Source organism: Myodes glareolus, chromosome 7 (genome assembly GCF_982192425.1).
Source record: "Myodes glareolus chromosome 7, mMyoGla1.1, whole genome shotgun sequence".
In the NCBI taxonomy this organism is placed as follows: domain Eukaryota; kingdom Metazoa; phylum Chordata; class Mammalia; order Rodentia; family Cricetidae; genus Myodes; species Myodes glareolus.
In genome coordinates, this window is record NC_142032.1 from 17258648 (window position 1) to 17285372 (window position 26725).

General features: G+C 49.3%; 1 long non-coding RNA gene across 1 annotated transcript; it reads left to right on the top strand.

Annotated features, from left to right (window-relative positions):
* Positions 1 to 5837: 5837 nt before the first annotated feature.
* LOC146893670 (uncharacterized) lies at positions 5838 to 13359 on the top strand. Its single transcript, XR_015002980.2, has 3 exons — positions 5838 to 5921; positions 11427 to 12123; positions 13213 to 13359. It is a non-coding gene; the product is annotated as an uncharacterized LOC146893670 (long non-coding RNA).
* The last annotated feature ends 13366 nt before the right edge of the window (positions 13360 to 26725 follow it).

Sequence of the window (26725 nt, forward strand, 5' to 3'; positions counted from 1 at the left end):
TATTAATTGCCTACAGTTGGCAGATGAAAAATTGATGTGTGTGTGTGTGTGTGGTGGGGGTAAAATGACTCGCCAAGATCAACTAGCAGTAAGTGTAGAAACCAGAGTTCAGTTTAGAATCCATGTCTGAAACCAGGCACTTTCAGAAGGGGCTGCAGGGTTCTGGAGAAACTGGAGTAAGACAGGAAACTCCAGGAGGCCTCTGTGGAGGTATGGTCAGCTGGAGAAGGAGGAAGAGAGCATCCCAGCAGGAAGGAACAGCCAGCTTATTTGAGAGGCTTCACCTAGCTGGGTCCTGTCTATAGGGAATGGACTTTGAGGCTTGGAGTGCTCCCACCTTCCTGCAGAAGATCTGGGCTTGGCTATGGTGTGTGTGTGTGTGGGGGGGTGTCTCAGACTGCTCCTGTAGTTCAGTCTCTGCCTGCTGTCCCTTCTGACTGCCTGGAGTGACTTGAGCTGAAGTCATTCTTAGCATCCCCATGTCCCCTCCTGGCCCTAGGGGACAGTGTGTAGCCCTTGTCCAAACCCTGGGAACCTATAGAAAAATCTCTGCCTCCTGTCCAGGTCCCTTCCCTGCAGGTCAAGGCCCCCACTGTGGACAGGCTCCTGCGATGATGAATCACTGGCCCCAGCGCACATATTATTATTAAATGGGTTTATTATACTCTAAATCTCTCACTAATGTGCCGCTGTTTAATCCCTTTATCCAATTCTGAGTCTCTTAGGCCCAGCCATAGCTCTCTCTAGTCAGGATGAATACGGAATAGTTTAGCGGATAATTTTTGACTTGGGGAAGGGGGACCAGGGTAGAGTCTTTTTAGAAGGAGGAAGGCCAGAGGAAGCCAGGCAGCCCTGAACGAAGGTCAAGGGCATGACTGCAGTCCTTGGATGTGGTAAGATCTTGAACGCGGTGCCTTCCCTGGGTCTGAGTTCACCAATGGAGCTCGTCTGACTGCCTGTCTTATCTGGTTGTCTGTCCCACTTCCATCTTCTCCATCTCTTTTTCTCACGCCGGCTAGCAGCCCTATTTCCTCTCTGGCCCCTGTACTTGTTGCTTGCTGGGGTCCTTTCTGGCCTCCCCGAAGCCGGTCTGTGGTCAGGATGGCATCAGTTCCCATGATCCCGAGTTCTCCCACCCGCTTCCAGCCTCAGATTCTGGAAGGTTCCTTCCACTGGACCCTCCATCTTCTCAAGTCTCCTCTTTACCCCAGCTCCGCTCACCAGTCACCTTCCTGCTCGGGCACCTTCTACTGCTGTACCTGCCGCCCTCTCACTTCGGGGCCCCAGCTCCTCCTATCTGCCCCACGGCCAGGCCCAGCCGCCACCAAGTCTCCGCCTCTTCTGCGGCCTCGCGGTAGCTGACACCTCAGTTCTCCCGGCCTCCTCCTTCCTCTCCTCACTCTGATCCGGCCACCTCCCCGCTGGCCTTCTCTCCCTCCCTGAGTCTCTATCCCTGTCTCCCAGTGTCTCTCCCCAGCAGTCCCTCCCCGCTCTGACACACCAGCCGGTAAGGCAGCCAAGGCTTCCTGCTGTCAGCTGGGGAATAGATAAAGATAAATGATATTATGTTAAATTCCACTTAATGACAAATTTTTAATTTTCTGAACATGGTCATTTTCTGGCTAGTGAATCAAGTGGAGGGAGCTAATTACATGAAGATCTGAACAAAAATAACTCCTAATTTTCAAGGATAATGGAAGAGAAATGTTGGAGATTAATGGCACTATTTATCTTTTTTAAATTTCTATCTTTCTCTGTGATAGCCGTGCTCCCCAAGGAAAATATTCATAAAATGAAATTGAAGTCGTAACTTAATAGGTTATTAAAATTTTTGAGTGCATATCACTTTCCTTCCGCAGCACTGTAAATTTAAATTGAAGTTTGCGGCTCCCCGAGTCACCAGCGGAGGTTTTTTTATGATGGCACAATAGAGAGAAACATGCATCTTTGTCAGGAGGTATTTGCTAGTCTAATTTTATGGCAGGCCGGATTATCAGACGGGAATGGCAGCGCCGGGGGAAGCTGACAAGCCCGCAGCCGGCAGCCATGTGTTTCCATTAGCGCCCCGAGCCGTCCGGGGCTTCTCCGGACTCTCATTTTCCACTTCAGTCTTTTATCTTGATTTAAAGTGAGGGCGCCCAATATTCAGGGCCTGTCATTTTTCTCTCTCACACACTCTCACGGCTCTTCCTTGTGTCTCTCCTCCCACTTCCTCTGCTCCAGGGCCCTCTCCCTTTCATCTCCGCGTCTCTGGCATGGGCATGGCCCTCCCTGCTCCCCTCTCCTGGCATCCTCCCTCCATCCTCCTCCATCCACCACAGCCCTATGGGCTCTACTCGGGGAGGAAGGTGCGAGAGGAGGCAGGGGCTGGTGGCTGCCCCTGGAGTAAGTTAGAAATGAGTGAAGCCTTGTCCCGATGGACTCATCAGACCAACTTTTGAGTGGGGGCTCGCCTGTACGTGGGAGGAGAGGTCCTCCAGGCTGGAGCCCATCAGCCTCCCTAATTGAGTGTTAATAGAGTTGCCAGGGGGAGGGGTCGCAGTTGTTGGCTCTGGGGAGGAGAGGACAGGGAGAATTATCACCGTCTCCCTCATGGTCCCTGTCTCTGTTCCTCTTCGGGTCTCTGCTCTTCGCTTTGTCTCTGAGACCCAGAATCACAGAACCTAGCGGAAAGCCCAACTTGAGCCCAGCCAATGCCCTCACACTTCCTAGGTGGGCATACTGAAGTCCAGAGATGGAGTGCCTTGTCCCAGGAATGGAAGCTCATTAGTGGCTGAGAGAGAAGGAGCTGGACCACCAAGACATTTAGATGGATGCATTTCCATTCAGCTGCTCCGCCTCCCTCAGCGTCTTTTTGTTCTTGGATGGAAGCCAACACCTCGATGTCCATCTCAACCCCCATCCAACTCTACCTCTCTTGTGTAGGAGTTGCAGGCATGTTGTGGATGCGTGGGCTTTCCCAGGTCCTGATCTTGACCTTGACACCCTAAGCAAGGTCTTCTCTGGTGCTCAGCCCACGTGTGTGTTGGTTGCCAAGTTCTTCCCTCTTCCACCTTGCACCTGTCCCCTTCTCGTCTCCACGTTATACCCTTGCTTCTTTCAGCTAGTCACTTTACCCAGATAGCTTAGATTCCCAAATGCCTCTCTGGACTGCTTTGACACTCTTTAGGAAACACTGAGTTCCACGCTGACATTCAAACCTCACAACTCCATGTGGCACAGCTGTTTCCTCTCCCCTCTGCCCACTCTACGTCCATGGACGGTCAGTTCCAGTCGGTTTGTGCCCCTCCCTCCCTTCTTCTTGGTATCCACACTAGAAATGCCGCCACCTTTCCTTTTTAGCCACCTTTCATGAGTCACCTCAAGCCACCCTCTTGCCAGGCTCCACAAAGTCTTATTGATGTCCCTCTTCTCTGGCCCCCATGAGCTCTCACCATCCAGGACAGCTAGCTCAGCATCTGTCACCTACTCACCTACTGCCTGAGATGTCATTGAACTTATTCTGGACCCAAGACACTCTGTCCAGTTCACATACCTTATCCAAGCGGCCACAGGTGCCCACCTGGGTTATGTGTCCCTCACACACCAGTGGAGTCCCCTGGATAAGGAAGGCGCCTTTACAGGCCTTTTGTGTTGAAGACAATATGAAACTTTTTTTTTTCTTTTTCAAGACAGGGTTTCTCTGTAGATTTGGAGCCTGTCAGGAACTAGCTCTTGTAGACCAGGCTGGCCCCAAAGTCGCAGAGATCTGCCTGTCTCTGCCTCTGGAGTGCTGGGATTAAAGGCGTGCGCCATCACCGCCTGGTGACAGTTTGAGATTTTTAACTCCCTCATTTTATAGATACAGAAACTAAAGCTCAACTAGAAGGAGTGTCTGGAACTGAGTTGGGAAAGCGATTGAGGAAGTCATAGTTCAGTTCCTTTCCATCTCACCATCCTGTTCCCAGCAGCCAGGCTGTCTTTATTATGCGGGGACTTTCAAATGTAGAATGTCATGGCTCCTCTTTCAAAATGGTATCAGGGGTGACTGGGGAACCCTGTAGCCATAGGAGGGCCTTTCTATGGCAGCATTTACCTCCTTCCTCTCCCTTTCCTATGTCATATTCTGTTCAGCCCCTGCTCCTGTCCCTGTAATAGCCTGGCTATTTCCAAGGATTTCTCGGTTCCTTTACCTCTTTCTGGCTCCCACCATTGTTGCAGGCGTGTTGCAGACATGTCACAAGCATGTTGCAGGCGTGTTATAAACACGGCCATTTCCACTTGGCTGCCTATGCCGCACAGGTCAGGTGGTGAGTGGCCTGGGCTGCCCCCACGCCGTGTTTAGCAGGAGAGCTGAGCGGAGGCGGTGCCTGGTTCCCCAGCTACAGTCTCTCGTTAGAAAGAAATTAAAAGCCACTCAATTTTGGCTAATATCCCTCTGAAGGCCTTTAACTCCACCTGTGACTAACCCATTCATAATCGCTCCGTTTTAGTGGCTCAGGCTGATGTAGCCTCAATTAATTTGGGAGGAGAGATAAACGGCCGTTCCTCTTTGTCTCCCATCCTTTCCTCCCTTCCTGCTCTCCCTGCTGTCTCCCCCACAGCCTCTCTGTAACTCTGCCCCAGTTCAGTCTTCTTCTTTCTCTAGTCTCACCTTTCTTTCTCATCTCGACTGTGTGGCTTGAGATGTCTGCCTCTTCAACCCTTTTTGTGTCACAGAGCCTTAGTTTGTGTTCTTTCTGCAGAGTCTACCTTTGGTTCTCTCTGTGTCTCTGTCTCTCTGTGTCAGTTGTCTGGCCTCTGCCCCTTGCTTGTCTTTTTCTCTGCTCCCTGTTTCCCTTGGTCCCTGACTTTCACCACTTTGACCACTTCTCAGTCATCTTGGGGTCTCCTTGTCCCACTGGAGTGCCCACACACCCTGCCCCTCGCTGCTTCCGATGCTGCTTTTCTGGCCTCATCTCTCCCCATCATTTCTGCTCTGTCCAGCTCTTTGTCTCAGCCCCTCCTGAGCGTCCTCCTGTTTGTTCCCCTTGTGTAGCGTCCCTTCTCCCCTGTCCCCTGTGTTTGCTCTTTTCTTTATTCTGATTTTTTTTATTCTCAGTGTCTCTGCTTCTGCTCTATGTCCCTGAGTTTTCCCTCTCAGCTCTTCCCCTTTCTGTCCCAGAGATGACTCCCTCCCACTTACAGATCAAACCTCTTTTCTTTTGGTGCCTCAGAGCCCCCTAGCCCATGAGTCCTTTTGTCTCCCCCACCCTTCTCGATTATTATTAATGATAAAAGCTCAAACATCACACCAGTAATTTCTGAGTGAGTTTTGCAATGAAACTGGGGCCTTCTCGGCCCCTCCCGAGTCCCACAAATTTTACTTTTGTAATTTCACGCCTTTGGTTATCGCCACGCTGCTCCGTCCCTCTCTGCCTCTCAGCTCCCCTCCCTCCCCCCTCCCCCCCGGAGAGAGCACTTAAACTTGTTTTCATTCCCTATTCTTTATTTTTTTAATGTCCACTCTCTCCGGAGTCAGTAATGTTCTTCCTCTCTTTCCTCTCCCATTTTCTGTTAATTCTGCGCCATCTGCCTTAGCATCTGTTAAAAATAAAATTTCCCTCACACAATGAGAAGCCTCTCTGCTCCTCCCTTCCCCCCCTGCAGCCCCCCAGGTTTGGTGCTGGGGCGTCAGATGCCACTTCCTCTCTTGGGATCCTCCCCCCTCCCCCCAGTCCCTAGTCTGGTTTTCAGAGCAGAGGCACAGAGCTGGGCTAGCAGGCAGCAGAGAGGGAGGGGTCTGCCCAGGGGGCCTGAAGCTGGAGGGGGTGGCTGCAGAGGGAGCTAGAAATGGGGCGGGGGGGGGGGTTTGCAGAGGATGGACCAGGCTCTACCTTCTTGCCTTTCAGGACCTGGCCAAAGCTAGTGTTTGGAGCCATCGAGACAGACCACCTGTACAGGTAGGTGACAACAGGTGGGGCAGGAGTTTAAGAAGATAGACCTGGCATGCTAAGAAAGGAGCTTGGGAGCAACTCTGTCTTTCTGGAGTGCTAGGGTCTGAGGCTGCGGGGGGAGGGAGGAGTATGAGTGATTTCGGGGAGATGGAAGGGTACACCCAAATCCCACTGACTGGCCCCAACTTGGTCTGGCTGTGATGACAGAGAAGGTGTCCTTAAGACCGGCTGAACAGGACCCACTACACACGTCTGCTGGAGGATTATGTCCCAGCTGCCCTGGGCTCAGCTGGAAGCAGGTGGGGGGTGGGGGATGGGGGAGTCTATGGCTTACTTGCCCTGAAGACTTTGGGAGGCAGGAAGCTCTTGAGTAAAAGCCAGCTTCCCAGAGGGTCTGAAGCTGTCTGTGTACTTGTGAGTGTGTGCCCAGGAGATTAAGGTTCCCTCTGCCCATTGCTCTGTGTGGGTGTGTCCATGACATATAAGTAATGTAAGTTGACTTTTGACTGTTTTTTTTTTCTGTGCCATCTAGATCTGGTTACAACCCTCAAGTGTGAGTGTTATATGTTACAACAAGCAGGTCTGTGCCTCTCCATAAAATAGTGTGTGATAGTGTATATGTTGAGATGACGTATCTCTGTGGATTTCTGTTGTTTTGCAAAACACCGTTCCTGTAAGTGGTGTTTTGCAAAAACAAATCATCAGTCTTCGTGTGTATGCAATGTCTTCTATCTTACTACTTTGGAGCATCAGCATCTGAGAGTGTTACACATTTGGTGTGCCCGTGTATGTGTGATTCCCTTCTGTGACTGGGTGTAGTTTTCTCAGTGTGAGGGGTTGATTTGCTTGTGACCAATGGCAGATTGGCACAGGCGTGTGGATTGCATAACTTCTGAGCAAAATGACACCTTCCAGAATCTCTTTCCATAGGAGGGCGGTGCTGTGTGTCTGCCTCCTGTGTCATATGTGTGAGCATGGTAGACTTCCTTTGGCTCAGCACTACACAAACGTGTGGGTGCCTGAGGTGTGGTTGAACCAGATGTGAGCTGAGCAAAGTGAGTGTTGGTATCTGTTAGCAACTGAGACCAGGTCTCGTGGGAACCCAAGCAGCTCAGAACTGGGAGGGTAGAGAGACATAGACTTCAACACCAAACAGTCCCGAGTGCAATTCCTACACGGCCCCTGATCAAGTCAGATACTGCCAGTATCTTAAACATTAAGTTTCTACTCCTGTCAAATGGGGATGATCATAGCCACATAGGTCATTATGAGGATTAGGCACCAAAGGTCTCAACTCACCTGGCACCTAATACAATAATAGCCAACTGCTTGCCATTACCTATTCATGACCTTAATTCCTCACATGAACTCCTAAAGGATCCTTACTGTTTTAGAGCTGAAAAAAATTGAGTATAAATTACAAATAGACTAGGTATCCAAGCAATGCTAGTTAATTGGTAAGTAGATCTTTCCAAATTAATATTGTGTGTGTGTGTGTGTGTGTGTGTGTGTGTACACGCGTGTTCTGCCTTATGAATTCTCTTTCCCAGGTCATCAACGCCTCCCCCACACCCCAGCCAGTACCCCAGCAGAGTGGTCCTCATGGGGACTAGACAATAGAGAGGCGATGAGGAGGAGGCACTGTGGCCTACTCCACGGCCAGCTACTGCCAGCCAGCCTTGATAGGCACCAAAGACGCCTAATCTCTCTCTGGCCCGAGGGGAGCAGCAGCGTTTGTGAAACAGATTTTTACAAAATGTTTTGACCCTGCTCTCCCCTCCCCCCTGCATCCCTGCCTGGCACCGTGTCACCTAATTAAATCAGCCTTCGCAGGCGACTCAGCTTCCTGCTAATTGTGCTCTGGGCCTGCTTCCGGAAGCCGCTCTCCCCACCCCCAGCCACCACCCCGACTCGGGAGGACAGCACGTATGGTGGGGGGTGGTCTGTCTGCGGAGCACGGAGGTCCTCAGAGAAGAACCCGCGACACCCGCGGTCCTGAGGAACCTGGTCTGCAATCAGGGAGACTGAGGCACCGGATTTGGCCCTCCGCTTGGCCGTTGCCCAAGGGACCACTTGAGTCCAGGTCTGATATGACCTGGGATCTCGGGGAGCGTATCCAAATAATTGTCTGTACCAGAAGGGGTACCGGGGTACGTGATTCGGAAAATCCCAGGTTTCTTTCCCCTCCCCTAGCTGTACTGCACGCCCAAAGCCGGCAGTTTCTTCTGGTTCCTTGCCTGGCTTAGAGATAGGAGGGAGGTCGCTGTCTCTGTCCAGGGTGCTGAATGGTCTCCAACCTAGTGGTGCCTCCACATTTTTCCCATGATAGCAATGACTAACAACATCATAGGCGACTTTCCCTGGCCGATTTCGTGAGCTATGCTCTGACCTAAACGCTTCCAACATCAGTTTAATTTAACTTCCTCAGTAACTCTAGGAAAGGAGATCTCCACATTTTAAAGATGAGAAGATCGAGACAGAATGACTAAAGAGCTCCAGGAGGGGAGGATAAGAAGGCTTTCACTTTATCCATATTGTTCACTTTCTAATTTTACTATTTATTTATTTATTTATTTATTTATTTATTTATTTATTTATTTTTGAGACAGGGTTTCTCTGTGTTGCTTTGGTACCTGTCCTGGAACTTTCTCTGTAGATCAGGCTGGCCTTGAACTCACAGAGATCTGCCTGCCTCTGAGTGCTAGGATTAAAGGCGTGCACCACCACCACCTAGCATAGTTAATTATTTTTTTTTATTGTGTGTTTGCATGCGTGCCTGCATGCACATCTGCAGAGGCTAGAATCCCCTAGAACTGGAGTTTCAGATGGTTGTGAGCACCTGATTCTGGGAATCAAATTCATCTCAACAGCCCCTCCCTCTTCTTTTTTCTTACAACCCAGAAAATATACTATTTCTGCATTAAGGAAACGTTGTGAAAATTTTGCTTTGTTTTGTTTTGTTTTGAGACAGGGTTTCTCTGTGTAGCCCTAACTGTCCTGAAACTTGCTTTGTGGACCAGGTTAGCCTCAAACTCAGAGATCTTCCTGCTTCTGCTTCCAGATTACTGGGATTAAAGGTGTACATTACTACTGCTTCTCTGTGTGTGTGTGTTTAGTGGAAGAAATATCCTTTTGGTCAAATGACCCATATTCTTCAAAGGGAAAAGAGATTCACATAAAGGTTTTAAAGAAAGATGTAAAACATTATTGGATGGATTATGTTTGATTTCTTACTCCAACAAGCCAATGTTCACATATGGCATATATATATATGAATATGTGTGTATTTGGGAAATAAGTAAAATTTGAATATGAACTGTGTATTTAATAAAGTTAAGGAATTGCAGTTAATTTTGGTATGGGTGAGTGGAATTGTGACTTCAGGGTTTTTAAGAAATCTTTGTCTTTTTATTTCCCTTAAAAATTTGAGGGCTAGCAATGTGGCTCAGCTGATGAGCACTTGCCTGGGTGTAGGAGAGCCTTGGCTTGGTCCTCAGCAATACATAAACTGAGCCTATAATCCCAGCACTCAGTAGGTGGAAGTAGGAGGATCAGAGTTCAATGCCATCCTCATCTTTGGCTACCTGATGGAAGCCCAAGGATAGCCTGGGCTGCCTGAGCCCAGGGGAAAGTGTTGTTAGCCCTGGGACAAATGGCTCAGCTGGCCAAGTGCTAGCCATACAAGCATGGAGACACAAGTTTGGATCCCTAATCGCACACATTAAAAAACAGAGCTTGGCAGCAGGTCTGAAATCCCAGCACTGAGGAGGATCTAGAGACTGGAGGATTCTTGGAGCTTGCTAATCCAGCCAGACAACCAATCAGTGAGAACCAGGTTCAGGGTTCAGCAAAAGACCTTGTTCAAAAGTTAAGATGAGAAAGTGATCGATGAAAACACCCATTGTCAATCTCCAGGTTTCGCACATGTGCACCCCCCACACACACATGTACCACACATATGTATACACATGGGTAATACACACACATACACAAAACCACAAAAGGAGCTGTTTGGTGACTTGCTCAAACTTTAAGAGCCCCTTTCTCGACATCCCCAACAGTCTACCACAGGCAGACATCCACACATCTACAGTGCAGCATGTCTCCAGGTCCCAGTGACTGGCTGCATTGGCTGGCATTGTGTCTGTGTGAGACTGCAAGCAGCAAATCTCCAGTCGCTAAAATATGCGGTGTTTGTATAATGTGCATCACAGCACTTTAAACTCACAGCGACCCCGAGAAGGAGGGATTACTAGTCCAGTATTGCGAATGCAGGAACTGAGGCAGAGAAAGCAATTTGCCCCTGGCCTTACAGTTAGTAAAGGATGGAACTGAAGCCCAGGTATTTCGGCTCTGCTCCCTAATGTTCTTGCTAATTGACTAAACCACAGTGGCCTTATTAGTGTGTGAAAGGCTTGTGCCTGAGTGTGACTTCATTTGATGGGTGGAAGAGAGGAACCATGTATGTGGTCACAGCAGGGGCCACTCTGCCTGTGGTGCAGGGTGAGAGCTGCAAGGAGCTGCAGAGAAGCAAGCGAGGAAGGCTGATTTGAAGTGAGCCTATCAGTGGAAAAGACATGGTCCACATAATATTTACTCGCTTTGAAGGATTTACCTGATTATAAAATGTTGCTAAATTTTATTTTGAAGTTAAAAGTTTCCTCTCCAAGACAATAAAATCGATCCTTTGTCAAGTGCTTCTGTCTCCTTGCCTATAAGAAGCTATAGAAACTGTGACACATACTGTCTGGGACAGGGTAAGGATTCATTAGGGACCTTGGCTGTGGAAGAGCCTGGGCTTAGGGTTCAGAGAGGACCCAATCTTACTCTCACGATTTCCCAGCTGAACAACCTTGGGCCAGAGACTTACCTTACCTGGGCCTCACTTCTCTCTGCTATGACAGGGAGCTAAGCAAACTTTGAAACACTGGAAAAGTGCCAGGCATAGTGGCCCATATGCATTCCCAGTACTTAGGTGGCAGAGACAAGAGAATCTCTGTAAGTCTGAGACCAGCCTGGCCTACATAGTGAACTCCAGGACAGTCAGAGCTGCACAGAGAGACCCTGTCTCAAAACAAAACAAGACAAGACAAAAATCCTGTAAAAAATTTTAAATGAGATGATAAAGTGTCTGGGCCCAGGACATAGTAGGTGTCCAGAACTTTCTTTATTTTGATTGCTTCAGATACATTTCCTCTGGACCCCTTTGCCTTCCAGATGATTTGATGTTTCTTTTGTTTGTTTGTGTTTTGAGACAGGTTTCTCTGTGTAACAGTCCTGTCTGTCCTGGAACTAACTATAGAGTAGACTGGCCTCGAACTCACAGAGATCTGCCTGCCTCTGCTTCCCAAGTGCTGGGATTAAAGGTGTGTGCTACCACCACCTGACTTTCTCTCTCTCTCTCTCTCTCTCTCTCTCTCTCTCTCTCTCTGTGTGTGTGTGTGTGTGTGTGTGTGTGTGTGTGTGTGTGTGAATGCATGCCTTTTGTACATACGTGTCTATGGTGGCCAGAAGAGGGTATTGGATCCCTGGAGTTGGAGTTAAAAGTGGTTGGAAGGCACCTGATGTGGGTGCTGGGAACTGAATTCTAGTCCTCTACAAGAGCAGAGAGTGCCTTTAACCACTGAGCCGAGCCACCTCTCCAGCCCTATGTTTGGTATTCTAACCTTGGCTTTTTTGTTTTTTTCAAAGTTACACCTGTTACCAATTACCTGAGTGCCTGCCCCCATCCCGATGAGCTACTTGCTTTACCTAAGTCTTTCTGAAAATCAATCCAGGGCATCGGCACAGGGATTGAAAGGGACAATGGTCGGAAAAGACCTTGCTGTGGAAGAAAGCAACTGGGAGCAATGAGGCTGGACTTCAAATGTACAACTGCCCTGAACGTTTGGTCAGGTGTGTGGCGTCACACGTGTCCTGTCTGAGTGTTATCCTCCCTTCACAGGGAAGGGGGAGTCTGAATGTGCTACGGTGTCCTAAGACTCTCCGGGTAACTGTATGTGCTCAGAGACAGACAGAGGGTGGAGGTGTGACCACGACTGAACTCTCGGCCTCTCAGAGGCCGTGAGAAGGGATTGTGGATGCTGGAGTGGAAGACATGGAGATGTGACTGTATCAACACAAAGGCAGCAACCTGGGGAGATCTGTGACTGCGCATCCTCGGGTGCACGAACACATCCACGTGAGACTGCATAGTGAACGGGAAGAGGTGGGTGTGTGCAAGCATCAAACTCTATAAATTGTGAGTGTAAGGACATGAAGATTATAACAATCAAAGGACGTGAAAACGAGTGAGTGCGTTGGAAGGGGCGTGCACGGGTTGTAGGATTATAGCTGAGTGTATGTGGGAAGGGGGAACAGGTCTGAGGAACTGTGGCCTGGTGAAACAGGGGTGGTGGAGGGTTCTGTGAGGTAGGCCTCACAGTCAGGAAGGGCTCCTACCCTCAGAGGCCCTTTAGAGGGACTCTGGGCAGCGCTGTGATCCACCACAGTGGCTGCTTCTCAGCTCTGGTGACAGAAGAATCTTCTGAGGAAAGTCTGGGTCTAACGTCCCCTCCTGTCTGCCTAATAGTCTTGGCCAGGAGACCCCAAGATAGTGGCAAGATTGACAATGGTGAACACCCTTGGAGCTGTGGGGGCCACCGAAACAGACTGTGTCCCTAGAGTGAAGCGGCAGGGGAGGATTTAGAGAGTGTGTGCCCTTCTCTGTGAACATCTGTGTAGGATTTCAGCTTGACCTTGTGGTGACATAGAGAACACAAGCTTAGGTATGACACACTTGTGTGCAAGGCTCCCCGAGACCCGCAGAGTCACATACATACATAGAAACTAGCCTGAAGAACTCGCTCCTGTTGCTGCCTTTTTGTCTTTCGTTGAAATGAAGTGTAAAAGACAACCCTCATTGCATGGGCTGATGGGAATATACAGTGCTATCAAACTCTTTTCAGGACAGCTCGATGATTTGTGCCCAGATGCAAAATGTGTGTTTTCTTTAAATATCATAATTTCATTTCTAAGAATTTATCCCAAGGAGATAATTGTGGAAAGCATTTTTAACCGTCCACATGTACACTCATCTTGTGGTATTTAACAGTGGAAAGCTGGAAGCAACCTAATGTGTCTGGCTAAGCAGGTGGACGGTGACCGAGAACACAGCCATCAAGATGCTCACAGGGCTCTGGACTGGTGGGAGAAGAGTGGCCTCCTGATATGCTGCTTTGTAAATGGCTGAATGGAACAGAGCGGAGAGCTCGACTCCCTTTCTTGCTCACGCTTTTGTATTTATACTTTTTTAAAGGCAGGGAGAAGCGAGGCGTGGTGACTCTTACCTCTACTCATTAGACTTGGGAGGCAGAGGCAGAAGGATTACAACTTCAAGGCCAGACTTGACCGTACAGCTGGGCCTCATGAGCCTTCATCTCTAAATAAATAAATAAACAAATAAATCCAGAAAGCGTTATCTGGCAGTATACTCATTCAAATGACAACAGTGACTAGGTGACTCTAGTGGTCTTTACTTCTTCTGATGATCATTGATTTTTGTTATTGTTGTTTTTCTTTGCTTTTTTTTGTTTTCAGTGAACAAATACACATCTCTTTTAAAGATAGTAGGAAGAAAGATGCTTGGCATGGGGCGGGGCACTGCTTAGGGACTATTTAAGACTAAACCTCACATGAAGGTGTTGAGAATGACAGTGAATTCAATAGTGACATCCTAAATTGGGCCCTTCTACAGGTGATATTACATATCCCCCCTCCTTCCCCCCACCCAGTGCTCCTTGCCCCATCTATGTTCTCTATTCTTTTCTCTCTCTCCCTCTCTCTCTCTCCTTTCTTTTCTTTTTTTCCCCCCACAGGAAGATGTGAATTGCCTGGAGAAACTCTGGGCTTCAAACTAAGAAAAAGGAGACACATCTAGCGAGTGTTAAGTCAGCTTTAGAACCCTTCACCTCTTGGGACACACACACACACACACACACACACACACACACACACACAGACCTAGGACTCCCTCTGCTGTTGGTGCCCTGCCCCTTAACAAGGGTTCCCAACTTGTGTCTTTAACAAGGGTTCCCAGTTTGTGTCCAGCAGGAATAATGTTTCGCTTTTCAACGTGATCATCCTGAAAGCATTTCCTCTTGGGATGAACTCCTTAGAACTTCAGGGCTGAACTCTAACAGCTAAGGACTGTGCTGCTCCCCATAGCAGGTCTTCTAAGGGAGCTTTAGCTTTTGTTCGATGCTCCCTGGACACTGGAGGGACAGCCTCTCCTGTGTGGGACTCTTCTGCTTCCGTCGATTCTAACAATTAGTTTTACAAGAAGGAGCTGAGGAAGAAGAAAGAAGAAGAGAAAGGTGAAGGTAGAGGAAGAAGAAAAAGAAGAAAAAAGAGGAAGAGGAGGAGGAGGAAGAAAAGGAAGAAAGAGGGAGAAAGGGAACAAAGAAAGGAAGACGATGAAGCTCAGATCTGCTGTGTATCAGTTTTCCATTCCTACAGAAGACACACGCTTTGAGGCGGGCAGGCTCTAGTCTGAATGATTGTGTCTCCTTAAATCCAGATGTTGGAACTCTTGTCTCTAAAGGTGATGATGCAAACAGGTGGCGATTACGTCATGAAGGCAGAACACTCCTTAGTTGGACACATAAAACAGGCTCCAAGATCTGCTAGCCCTTCCTCTCAGGTGAGGTGTTTATCTGTGAGGAAGTAGGGCCTCCCCAGACCTCCCTTCAGTACCTTGCTTTCAGACTTCTCAGTCTCCAGAATTGTAAAGGATACATCTCTATTGTGAATAAGCTGCCCAGTCTATGGCATTTTGTTACAGCTACCCCAGTAGACAGAGGCAGCAGTGGGAGACATAGGAATCTACACCAACAGCCCCAGAGCCAAAGCCGTCGGATCCAGGACACCACCAAAGGTATGGCCTCAGTGGTTCCCACTCTGGGTATGGAGCAAAACAAATCCTAGAAATGCTGGGTAGACATCCAGGATAGCGAGGACAACATAAGATGTCAAAGTCTACTCATATCAGGCTGGACACCCAGTGGGATGGTGACCCATACTCAAACCAAAAAGGTTCCTTATTTTTGTAAAGTCCTGAGGATTGTATAAAGATCCTGTACGGAGGAGGATTGGTTCATTTATCTCACCTAATTTACTCTTTAAAAAATGCCATAGCTGTAGATCAAGCTCGGGTCTCCGAATGTCTAACGGACAATGTATCCTGACTTCCAACACCCCCTCAACCTCCACTTACTACCTCACCCACCTTCCTGAAACATCACACTCCCAAGCTGTGAGCTTTTCTCTCTCACCTCTGCTCTTTGGCCTCTGTCTCTTTTAAGACACTAGATCACCATTGTCCTGTGGATTGAGTTCCAAAGCCCAGAAATATAACTTACATGATTCACAATCTTGATACATTTAAAGATTATTTATTTATTTTTGGGGCGGAATCTCACTGTGTGGTTCAGGCTGGCCTGGGATTATGACCATGTGTAAGTATGTCAGACAGGACGTCACTACCACACAGGAGAAGGTGGCCTGCTCCTCCTCCTATCCCAAATGTCTTTCTGTCCACTTAGCCCATTCCTGTCATTTGAGTCTCGGGAGCTCGTTTCCCTAGTTCTTTGGTTAAGATTGATTCCATGGAAGACAGGCTGGAATACTACGTTCTACACCAGGTTACCAGGCAGAGGTTTATTTACCCCAAGTGTGCTTAGTAGTAGGTGTGGAAAAGATGGACTCCAAACTCAACAGAACGGAGATTGCCATCCTGTCTCCAAAGCATCAGTACCTCTCCTGGTGGTCTTTGGTCAGGTGTTCCCCATGAGTACGCCTGACATTAAAAACATCTACTGATAACGATACTTTTGAAGCCTGGCATAGTGGCACATACCCTTAATCCCAGCACTTGGGAGGCAGAGGCAGGCAGATCTCTGAGTTTAAGGCTAGCCTGGTCTATATAGCAAGTTCCAAGTTCCAGGACTACATGTAGCCAGGGCTACATAGAGAGACCTGTCTCAGAAAAGACAAAAATAATACTTGGCGCTTGTATTGCACGCAATGGGTTCTCAGGTCACTTTTACACGGTCTCATTGCTTCAATTAACTCCTAGCGTGTGAATATGTGGGGTACATATTGTTCCCACATCTCAGGTAGGCCACTGAGGCCCAGTTTACAGAACTAGCCAGGTTCTCAGAGGTAGCGCTGGAAGGTGAACTCATCTTTCAAGCCATTGCAGACTTGGGGCCAGGCACATGAGGGTGTGTAATCTTCGCACCGATGAAGGGTTTGTTTGCTTGTTTGTTTGCTTGTTTGGGGGGGGGGACTGATAGAGACCCTACAAAAAGAGGTCTTAGCTAAAACCCCACAGTTAGGTCTTTTTCTGTGACCCCATGGTACCTGTCTTGGCTGCCCAGTTCAGCCCCAAGCTATCGAAGGCAGCAAGGGATGGGGTCTGACTGTAACTGTTCAGGGTTCAGGGGACTGGACACCGGATGGCGAGTGCGAAAAGGCGCAGGGGCCACCCACATCGCAGGGCGGCGCTCGCGAGGCAGCCCACCCACCCACCCCTCCAGGCCGATAGACTGAGGCTCGGGCTTCCCGCGACCGCCCCCTGGTGGACATCGCCCGGCGCGGCGTGGAGCCTCACCAAGTCTTGGTGCTTCCAGTGCGGACCCCGAGGAGGCGCCGGCGCAGGCGCGGTCTCTCCCGGCGCTCGCCCCCCTTTCCCCCCTCCCCACCCCCGCTCCCCCCGCTCGCTCCACTTTGGGGATAATTTAACATGTTTCACACTAACTTTCCCGTAATGGCCGCGGAGCCTTTAGAAATGCAGCCTCCCGCTTTATCGGCGGCCGCGCTAATGGTTATCTCGCAGCCGTGCCCCCGGCGATCCTGTCAGGAGTAAATAGAAGCTGACACAGTCATTTGCTTAAATCTTCTCCACACTTTTGCCGCATTTCCCTCCAGAGGATACCCCTGAAACAACAATTATTTGAAATGTCACGCGTTTCTGCCCCTGGGCTACCAACAAATGAACATTAAATCTATTAACAGAAAAAAAAATTAAATGTTTACTTTTCCAAGAAGGTGTGAGAGGCCGGAGTTAGGGAGGGGCCGAAGGACAGGGATGGAACCGGGGAGTCAGACAGAGAATGGAAGAGGAGTACCACAGACAGACAGACAGACGGGCAACAGACAGGCCTACAGAAACAAGTGGAGAGCGAATAAGATGAAACACAGAAACCAGGACCAAATCATGACAGATGTAGGACTCCTAGAGAGGCGGAGAGCCAAGGCAGAGACAAGCACAAATCACAAAAGGAGAAATGAGAAAAGACAGAAACCCTTCTCCACCCATCAACGTCACTCCTCCTGCGGTCCAAAGAAAACAAAAGTCCAAAAGGAAGCCATGGACCTTTCCCAGAAAGAGCACTGGGTGGATGAGCATCCTCGGCCAGGAGCACCTGCTCCCTGAGGATGCAGTCACACTTCTTGCTGTCCTCTGAACCTGGGCGTGGAGTTGCTAGATCAGCTTGCCTGGAGATGGGGAATCCCTGCTGGACAGTCAGCAGTGGTGGGACAAAGCTGGGTCCCTTGTGTTCCCTTCTGGAGCTCCTGGCCATCCTAGTCCATGCCGTGACTCAGTTTCCCCATGTGGACAGTGGGAACTAGGCCCTGAACTTGCAATCTGCAGGCCACCGAAGTGACAGACTGAAGTGTCCGAGGGAGGTACAATGGCCGAATTGTCCTCCCGGAGACCGGCCTGTGTAACCGTTGAGAGATGTCTCTCCAGGTTGTACAGAAGGATTTGGAGTGTGTGTGGTTATACCCTTTGGTGCTTACAGGAAGGTGTCTTGCTGTTTGGGAAGTCTGGGCAACAGGGCCCCTCCTGTGGAGAACGGATAAGGAGTAGGGAGCTCTGTTGTGGAGGAGCATTCTTGTCTCCACACTTTAATCCAGGATCAGGGTTTAGTGAGGCGTGGGTGAGGGAGCTGAAGGATCGGCAGTAGCGGGTGGTGGTGGTCAGGGTGAGCTCAGGAAGAGACTGATAGAGGGGTCAATGGGCGGTCAAAAAGAGGGTACCGCCCTCTCCCCTTGCTGTCCTGGTCCCTTATGGAGCAATTTTCTTTGGCATTCTCAGTTAAAATAGGGTGGGGGTGGAGGGGTTCCGGGCCAACTCAGCAAGGTGTCAGGCAGGCTTAGGTGTGGCCAGCGCCTCTGCCAGGCTGTCTATATCCTGCTCCCAAAAAGTGTGTCTCATCTGTGGCTCCATCCAGGAGCCTATATCAGCGTGTAAGCTGGATGCGAACACTCATTCCACATACACCTGTCCAAGCCAATAACTCACACGGTGGACACAGCAAAGCCATGACACTGCTCTCACATGCTTGCTTCAAATTCACATATTTTTATCCTTACACGAACTCATCCATGCTCTGAACACTTCAGGCACACTTACGCATGCCCAGGGTGCATCTTACATATTCAAACCTTGCACACTCACACACACATCCGTGATGACTTTTGGCCCCTGGCCCTCACCCTGACAGTGCCTACCCCCAATCCTCCCACTGACACCAAAGAAATGGCAAGAGGGAGTGTCTGTCTGTCTGTCTGTACCACCTAGGCTGTGTCCCTGTCTGGATGTAAACTTTTACGTGTACGGTTTTTGTGTGTGTCTAACAAAGAAAATACACTTGTACTTTTGTGCCTTTGACTGTGGACATGTTGCCATATCCAAGAAGACTCTGTGTGTGTATGTGTGTGTGTGTGTGTTGACAGTTGTGTGCCAGTGTGGTTTTGTGTGACTGAGAGTGTGTGGTGGGGGTGTGGGGGGGTGAGTGCTATTTAAATAAAAAAGAAAGGAAGTGAATCAGGGTCGTTTCCATTTTAATTGTAAAACAGATAAGCACTAAACACTTTGAAAAAGTAAATGACTTGAGAATAATTACTCTCTATTACCCAGCGTCCCAGGGGGGCAGTTGGAGGAGCCCAGATGGCTACAAAAATGGGATTTAGCAGAAAATTGAAGACATTATTCACCGTAACACATTATCAATTACCTTCATATCAATTACAATAACCTTACATTAGCGAGGGGCCCCGAGACCCTCAAGCCCTGAGACTGGAATCACTGCAGCCCCGTGGGGGAGGGGTGGGAGGAGAGTAAGAGGATGGGAGGGGATTTGGGAGGGTCCTGCTTCCTTTCTCTCCTGGAAAGGCTGCCAGCTCAAGCCTCACATCCCATTCTAATCTCCACTCCCTGAATCTCCTCTCCCTATTCCACAACCCCTGTTGGGGCTCAAGAGAAAGAGGATGCATTAGACCTGGCGGTGAGCTGAGTGGATGATACCTGAGGAGCTGAGAGAAGACAAATACAGGGGCACTCACGGGAACACGGAAAGGAAGTGAGGCATGGTGGCTCATATCTGTAACGCCATCATTGACATGAGTTCAGCACTGACATGACATGGGCTAGAATGAGACCATGCCTCACAACAAATCCATCCATACATGAATATGTAAGTCTAAAATGAGATCCTGCCTCATGATAGATAGATGATAGATAGATAGATAGATAGATAGATAGATAGATAGATAGATAGATAGATAGATGCATGAAAAAATGTGAACTGGCTCAGTACTTTTAAAAGGCATTAACTGTTTGTGAAGATGGCACAACCTGGCTACAATTTGGTTTGAATAAAGTATTGTGCCCATTTTGTTTTATCTTTCTGTAATGATCATAGCCAAAAGATACATTTTACTTATTTATATTTACTATTATTACTGTTATTGCTACTACTACTACTTTGCTTTTTTCAAGACAGGGTTTCCCTGTGTAACAGTCCTAGCTGGCCTGGAGCTAGCTCTGTAGACCAGGCTGGCCTTGAACTCAGAGATCTACCTGCCTCTGCCTCCTGAGTGCTAGGGCTAAAGGCGTGCACCACATCTACCCAGCTCAAACGTTACATTTTAAATTGTCGTTTGACCACCATTATATTTTTCTTGTCCTTGATGGGCTAAGGCACCTGAAAAGAAGAAGGCTAGGGGTGGAGAAAATTACAGGTGTCTCCACTGTCATTCTCCTCCTTGGGAAGTCCTTCTTTTCCTGTTTCAGGGTCTCGGGTTTTCCAAAGAACAACCGTTCTGTGGTAGAGTGAGGTAGGAATGCTGGGTTCCGTCTACTTCCCCTTTCTCCCCTAAAATCCAGTCCTAAGGATCAGCCATCCAGAAGGGAGAGCACAGCCATGGAAACCTAAGAAAAGTCACAGGTTCCCAAATTCAGTTCATCCCCAGCCTCATAGCTGCCCCCAGCATATGTGCACACACACTGTCTTTTTGTAGCTTTTATACATTTCCACTTTCCACTTTCTTCTATAAAATACTCATCTATAGGACTCCCTTATATAACTCACACACACGCGTGCGCACACACACACTCATACCCTGGTGTGCACACACTCACATACAACGTCTCCCTCCTTTACCTAGCCTTGCATTCGTGTGTGCACTCCCGTTTCTGCTCTCTGATATTGCGGCAGCACACATCCGCTCCCACTCCATGCAGACACACACTTTCCATTCCACACACAGAACAGGCCGAGGAGGGCAGGCCTGGGCAAAATTGTCAACTTGATTCATGGTGTGTGGTATGTGTCCAGGGGAGTGAGAGCTAACACTACCCCCTCCCCTAGGCTGGGCCCAGAGCACTAATTGCCAGTAATGAGCTATAGGAGCTCAGAGCTGGCCCCGGGCAGCGGATGAAGATGTTCCCAGGGACCAGCCAGATCTGTCCTGCTGTTTTGTTGATAGAAAATCTTTCTCCCCCGGTGCCCCTCTCAGTCTCTGTCTCCCCTCCCGTGGCTCCTGCAGCCTCTGAGGAGTCCAGCCTTTCCCCATCCCTGTCTCACCCATCAGCCTCTCTGCCTCCCTGGCTCCTTTTTTGTCCATCCTGCCTTCTCTCTACTCTTAAATGGCTGCCCATCAGGGTGTCCACTGTTACACAGGAGGTGGGAGCTCAGAGTTGCCTGAGGTAGCTCTGGGCTTAGTGGAGAAAGCTGCAAGGAGCCGGTTGTAACCAGGGCTAAAGAAACCTTTCTCCTAGGATCTGCTCAATAGTGATGCTGGACAGCACCCAACTCTTCCTGTCCGGGCCTGTGCACTATTTAGAGGGCCTTGGAAAAGACTGCCCAACAGAAGAGAAGTTGCTAGGATACCCCCATGAGTCCTCTTCCTCAAATTGTTATTATAGTTACTCATAAATTATTGATACAAGCATTCACTAGTATTAATTATTGTAGCTACCACGGGTCAAGCACCTATAAAATGCCAGGCACTTTACATTCTCTTGTCTCCCGTCGTCTTCATAGAGCCCCTTCAAAGCAGACGTTATTATCCGTGTTTTATAGATGAGCAAACTGAGACAGGGAGAGGTTAAACCGGTGCCGTATGACAGTCACAGAGCTAGGATTTAACCAAGTCTGACTCTAATATCCATATTGTTTTCATCCAAAAACATTCATTCGTGGATGTAAGAGCCTACAATATTGTGAGACCAAAAGAGTTAGATAAGGGACCCCCTTTTTAAACTTAAAGGAATTTATGAGAGTAAGAGCTAGCATGCCAGTTTAGCATGAAGGGAAAAACCATCACAAAAGAATCCTCTGCCATGCCAAGAGACTGAAGTGTCAGGTACACAGACTACACAGCACCCAGGTATGTGTGGGGGCAAGCATAGTCATGTATAGGTGAGTCTACGTGGGAGCACTCAGGGCAAGCATAGTCATGTATAGGTAATTCTACATGGGAGCACTCAGAGCAAGCATAGTCATGTATAGCTGATTCTACGTGGGAGCACTCAGGGCAAGCATAGTCATATATAGGTGAGTCCATGCGGGAGCACTCGGAGCCTGCAGCCAGAGAGCTTTGGGGGAACTGGGAGTCACAACCGCCTGGCGCTCCATCTTGACGGTCTGTGGGATGACTGTTTCTAGGGATTCTTTCACTGCCATTTGCCCACAGGAGTCCTTCAGCAAGGACTGGGCCGGGCCAGAAAGCTGATGGGAGCAGCTTGGGGGCCCCTGCATGCACTCATCAATTCCATTTTCTCCACTCCCACACTTACATTTAAAACACGGCTGGGCAGAGGAAAAGGAAGGAAGGAAGGAAGGAAGGAAGGAAGGAAGGAAGGAAGGAAGGAAGGAAGGAAGGAAGAAATAAGGAAAGGAAGCCTCTTCTGGACAGGGGCTAGGATGGGACAGGATAGGGGTGGCAACCAGAGCCCTGGAAGCTGTTTGTGATGCAAAGATGTGGAAAAGCCTTGCATTGCCTCCCTGGAGAAAGGAGCCTAAAACTGAAGTCTAATTATAACGAATGATTGTTAATGAGTTGTCTAAACATAATAGATGGAAAGAATTAAACACCCAGAAGAAACAGGGTTTCATTAACACACAATAAAGAAACCACAAGTGAGGTGAACAGCGCCCTCCTCTGTTGGGTAAGACAGCTTCTTTCCTCTGTATGGGCCCGGCAGGTGGCAGATAGCCCAGGCCCCAAAACTGGGAAGCTTGCAATTTTCAGGGGACCCTGAACATTGCAGGCAACATTTGCAAGACTGGGAACTGCCTGGGCCCATGCCTCCTTTAGTCTGTGTCTGCATTGGTGATACTGTATGCTGCACATCTGTAGACCAGAGGATTTGGTTATCGTACCAGTGAGAGTGCAAACCTGTGCGGCTTAGAGTGGACTCACCAGTGGGTGGTGGCATGTGGAATCTTAGAGTCTAGTTGAGTAGCAACCTCTGGGTTTTAGGGTTGTTTCAGCAACCAGTCTTCTGCTCATATACCTTGGATCTGCGGCAGGGAAAATGGCTGGGAGAGGACATAGACATTTGTAAACACACATGTGCAAATCTGTAGGTCATGAATCAACCACACTCATTGGAACTCAAGGCCGAAGGACATCAGAGATCATCTAGTGCAAAGGGTATCAAGTGTAGGCATACTACACCTCAGCAACACAGGCCTCAGACTCTTCTGGGTAAGGCAGAAATATTTAGGGGTTCACATCGAGCTAACAGCAGCCATGTTTGCACAGGGAGAGGCCCCACGTGGCCCCAGAATGGCACAACGTGCAGGAACTCACAGAGCAAGGGCCGTTTCTGACTGGAGTGGGAGAGCTGGAGAGAATCGGGCTTTGACTGACAGGTTAATGAAGCGCTTTATACTGGTGGTGTAACTGCAGAGGCAAGATGGGAGCAGGCTCTCTCACATCAACACCACACAGGCATACACACTATACACCCCACAACATAGGTGACACCCAACAGGGCCCAAACCAGGGTAGCCAACCTCCAGAGTGGCCATCTGCATCCAGAAGGGTGCCCTCTTGGCTCTGCTACCCTTCCTTCCTGGGATCTTGTAGTTGAAGGAATGATACAATATCAGTGGTATTGATAGTTTAGGCCATGGATGGATGGAAAGTAGGGAGACCAAGGGCACTGGGGTCCTTTGTGATCATAGTCAGAGTGTACCACCTACAGTTGGACTAAAGACAGGCTCAAACTACTAGGCTAAGCCCCAACATCCAGGTAGGGTTTTTGGTGAGTATGGGAGTTAGATTCTGGGTGGATGCGAGAGAAAACATCTACTTACCTTGCTTAGCCCTATTCCAGACCTGGCAGCCTACCTTCCCCCAACCTTCGCCCTTCTTTTGACCCCGCCCCTTTGGAGCCAACACTGATTGGCTGCCATGCAGGCAGTGCGGGCCAACCAGCCCCCGCAGCGCCAAGAAAAGTTAATTTGGAGTTCTGGTCTCCTCCCAGGATGCATTTGGGCGGCCGCCCGTAATGAGATGCATAATTGCGGAGGCCTGCCAACAAAAGCAGGCTGGATTTAATTGAGTCAACGCATGGCCATTAATAATCCGACGGCAGTCCTCCCCACCCACCCTACCCCTACCCTCCATCATCTAATGTTTTTGCTGCCCCTCAATTTACTGGGCTCCCATCCCAGTCTGGGTTGCAGAGCTGACCATTTCCCAGTCTATCCCAGTGTACAGAAAAACCAGACTTCCTTAGGATGTCATACTAAATCTGCCCATCTCTCCATCACTATTATCAATATACCTTGGTAGGTACCTGTATCCAACCAACCTCTTTGCCCATCTTGTGACCACACTCATGTGTTCTAAGCCCCTCCCGTGTGTCAGGCTCTGGGTTTGGACCTGGGAACACAACAGTCAATTACAGACACTGTCAGTGTCTTGAAACCCAGAGTTAATCAGTGTCATTTCTCCCTGGTACTTTCACGGCCATGATGTTCCTGACTGTCAACCTCAAATACCAACAGGTACACCCACGCTCCTTGTACATCCACACCCCCACAACTACCCTTCATCCCTCTTCTGCACTTGCTGGTTGCCTCCTCGTGTCCTTTATCTGTCCCTTTATGTCTCATTCCGATGCCTATCCACTGCAGACCTATCCCCATGCCCATCCTCCATGAATGTCCCCAAGTGTACTGCCCACCCTGTCTGTCCTGCTCACCACCCCCTTTGGTCTCTCGGGACAAGTTTTCAGTGATACTGTTGTGTCTGCTTCCCTGCAGCCCTTTCCCTGCCCCCTCTTTCTACCTCCCTCCACCAACCTGCCAACATCAGTCACACACACACACACACACCACCACCACCACCACCACCACCACCACCACTTGAGTCCCCTTCCTAGAACTGATCCTGCACCTGCAAAATGGAACAGTAAATGCCTCCCAGGGCTGCTGAGGTTGATTCTGTGATGAACCATGTACCGAGTTCAGTGAGAGCCAGGCAAACCTTGGTGCTGTTTGTTGACTTCGGCTGAGTGGAAATACATGGGTTCGCCACATACATCAAGCTCTGGACTGCTCAATCACCCAAGTGACACCTCAGGATGACCAGTTTTCTGGACCGGCTTGAACTTGCATTGCTTGTTTGTTGGGCAAGGTCTTACTCTGCAGCCCAGGCTGGTCCCACAGCCACACTCCTGCCTCAGCCTCTAGACTGCTGGGATTACAGGAGTGTGCCACCATGCCTGACTTCCTATTTGTCCCACAGACACCTGTTTGCTTACCTTTTCCTCAGGAAGTGGAGTGACCTGTAATCCATTAATGTGACCATGAAGCCTTGGAGGAGGGAATGGAAGCACAGGCAAGGCCCTGGGAGTTGGTACCATTAACCTGGTTGGGGCGAAGTAGGGGGGGTACAATGAGGGGGTATTGGGTAACGAAGTTTCTTGAGAAATGACAAGAATGCTCTCCTTCCCACCTACTGGGGTTCTTCTGTAGAGTTTTGGGGAAAAACAGAAGAAAGAATTCCCACGTTTGGGTAAAGGAGTTGGCACAGAGGAACTCAAACCCTGTGTGTAACCCCCACTCATTACCCCCACTCTGTGTTTGGGAGTGGGAGACATCTGGGTACCTTCACTAAGCTAAGGAAACCGCCCTCCTCCCAGACCCTGAGCCTTTCCTTCCAAACTGGGATTAGCCCAGCGGGCTTCCGGGAGGAGGTGCTGGGGCTGAGCTCTCTGAGCTGCACAGGCGGGCGCACGTGGGCTCGCGACTCCTCGGAGAATCCCCGTCACCGCCGAAATCGCCGAAATTGGCTGCAACTAGTAAAGATGCCAGGAATTTGCACCTTGCTCTGTGACCTAAAGCAAAAATGACATGAACATTGACAAATTTGACAAGGAAATTTGTGCAAAAAACAACTTCTATTTGGCTAGCCAAGCAGCAAATATGCCGGATGATACGCTTTATTAAGCAATCCATTTCTCAGCAATAGCGGCGCCATCTGCAAAGGTTACCGCGCATCAGGCTCGGCACAGAATTTCATCTGCGTCTGCAGTCGGGGCCGCACGCGGACACATTTTTCATGTACATGCGATTCCGGATGCAAATAGAATCCGTGATGAAGGAGGTGACCTTCCGGGCCGAGCTGCGCGCGCGCGTTAAAGTCACACGCGGGCTCGCCGAGAGAGGGCGGGGTAGGGAGCTGGAATCGTGCGTGGAGTGATGGTGGGCTGAGAGGGGGTGAGCGAGAACCAGGAAGTGGGGGTCGTTGAGGATGAATCACACATCTTTGGATCTTTTGATCTGAAAAAGGCTACTGGCGAACATTGGCAGCATTCTCCCACTTCACTGATGTGGAAACTGAGGCCCTGAATCAGTTTCCATGATGGGGGATTGGAGCAAGGTCCTTGTACCTTGACCTCCTATGCTAGTATAGAGAGAGGGTTCAGAGACCCTGGGACCCTGCTAATTGAGTGACCTTATCAAATTAAAGCTCACCTCAGTGTTCTGTTCTGTACCACGAAGGTGCGTACGTCACAGCCTTGTTATGAGGACTGCAGAGTGCAAGCTCTTTCCAAATATTTGTTAATTGAGTCAATTTGCTCCTTGTCCTCTCTGGACTGTGGCAGGCAAAGGGATGCAGGTTGGGAGGAAAGGGTGGAGGGGGGACTAGCACCCACAATGGACGGAGGCAGATGCTTAACCTGGCTCCAAGGGAGGTCCCCTGCCCTTTCAGCTCCTCCTTCATCCCCTCCTTCTGTTGCCCCATTTCCCAGCCCATCCTTTCCGTGCAAAGAAATGAATTGTGTCTTCATTTCCCACTCCCAGTCTTGATCAGTTATCCCCGTCTACTCCATTTAGACTTGTGATCCACTGAGACCCAAGAGTCTGTCTGTCTGTCTGTCTGTCTGTCTGTCTCTCATGATCTGTCATATCTCTGCTCAGCCACTCTTCCTCTTGACTCTGCATTCAGTGTTGGGT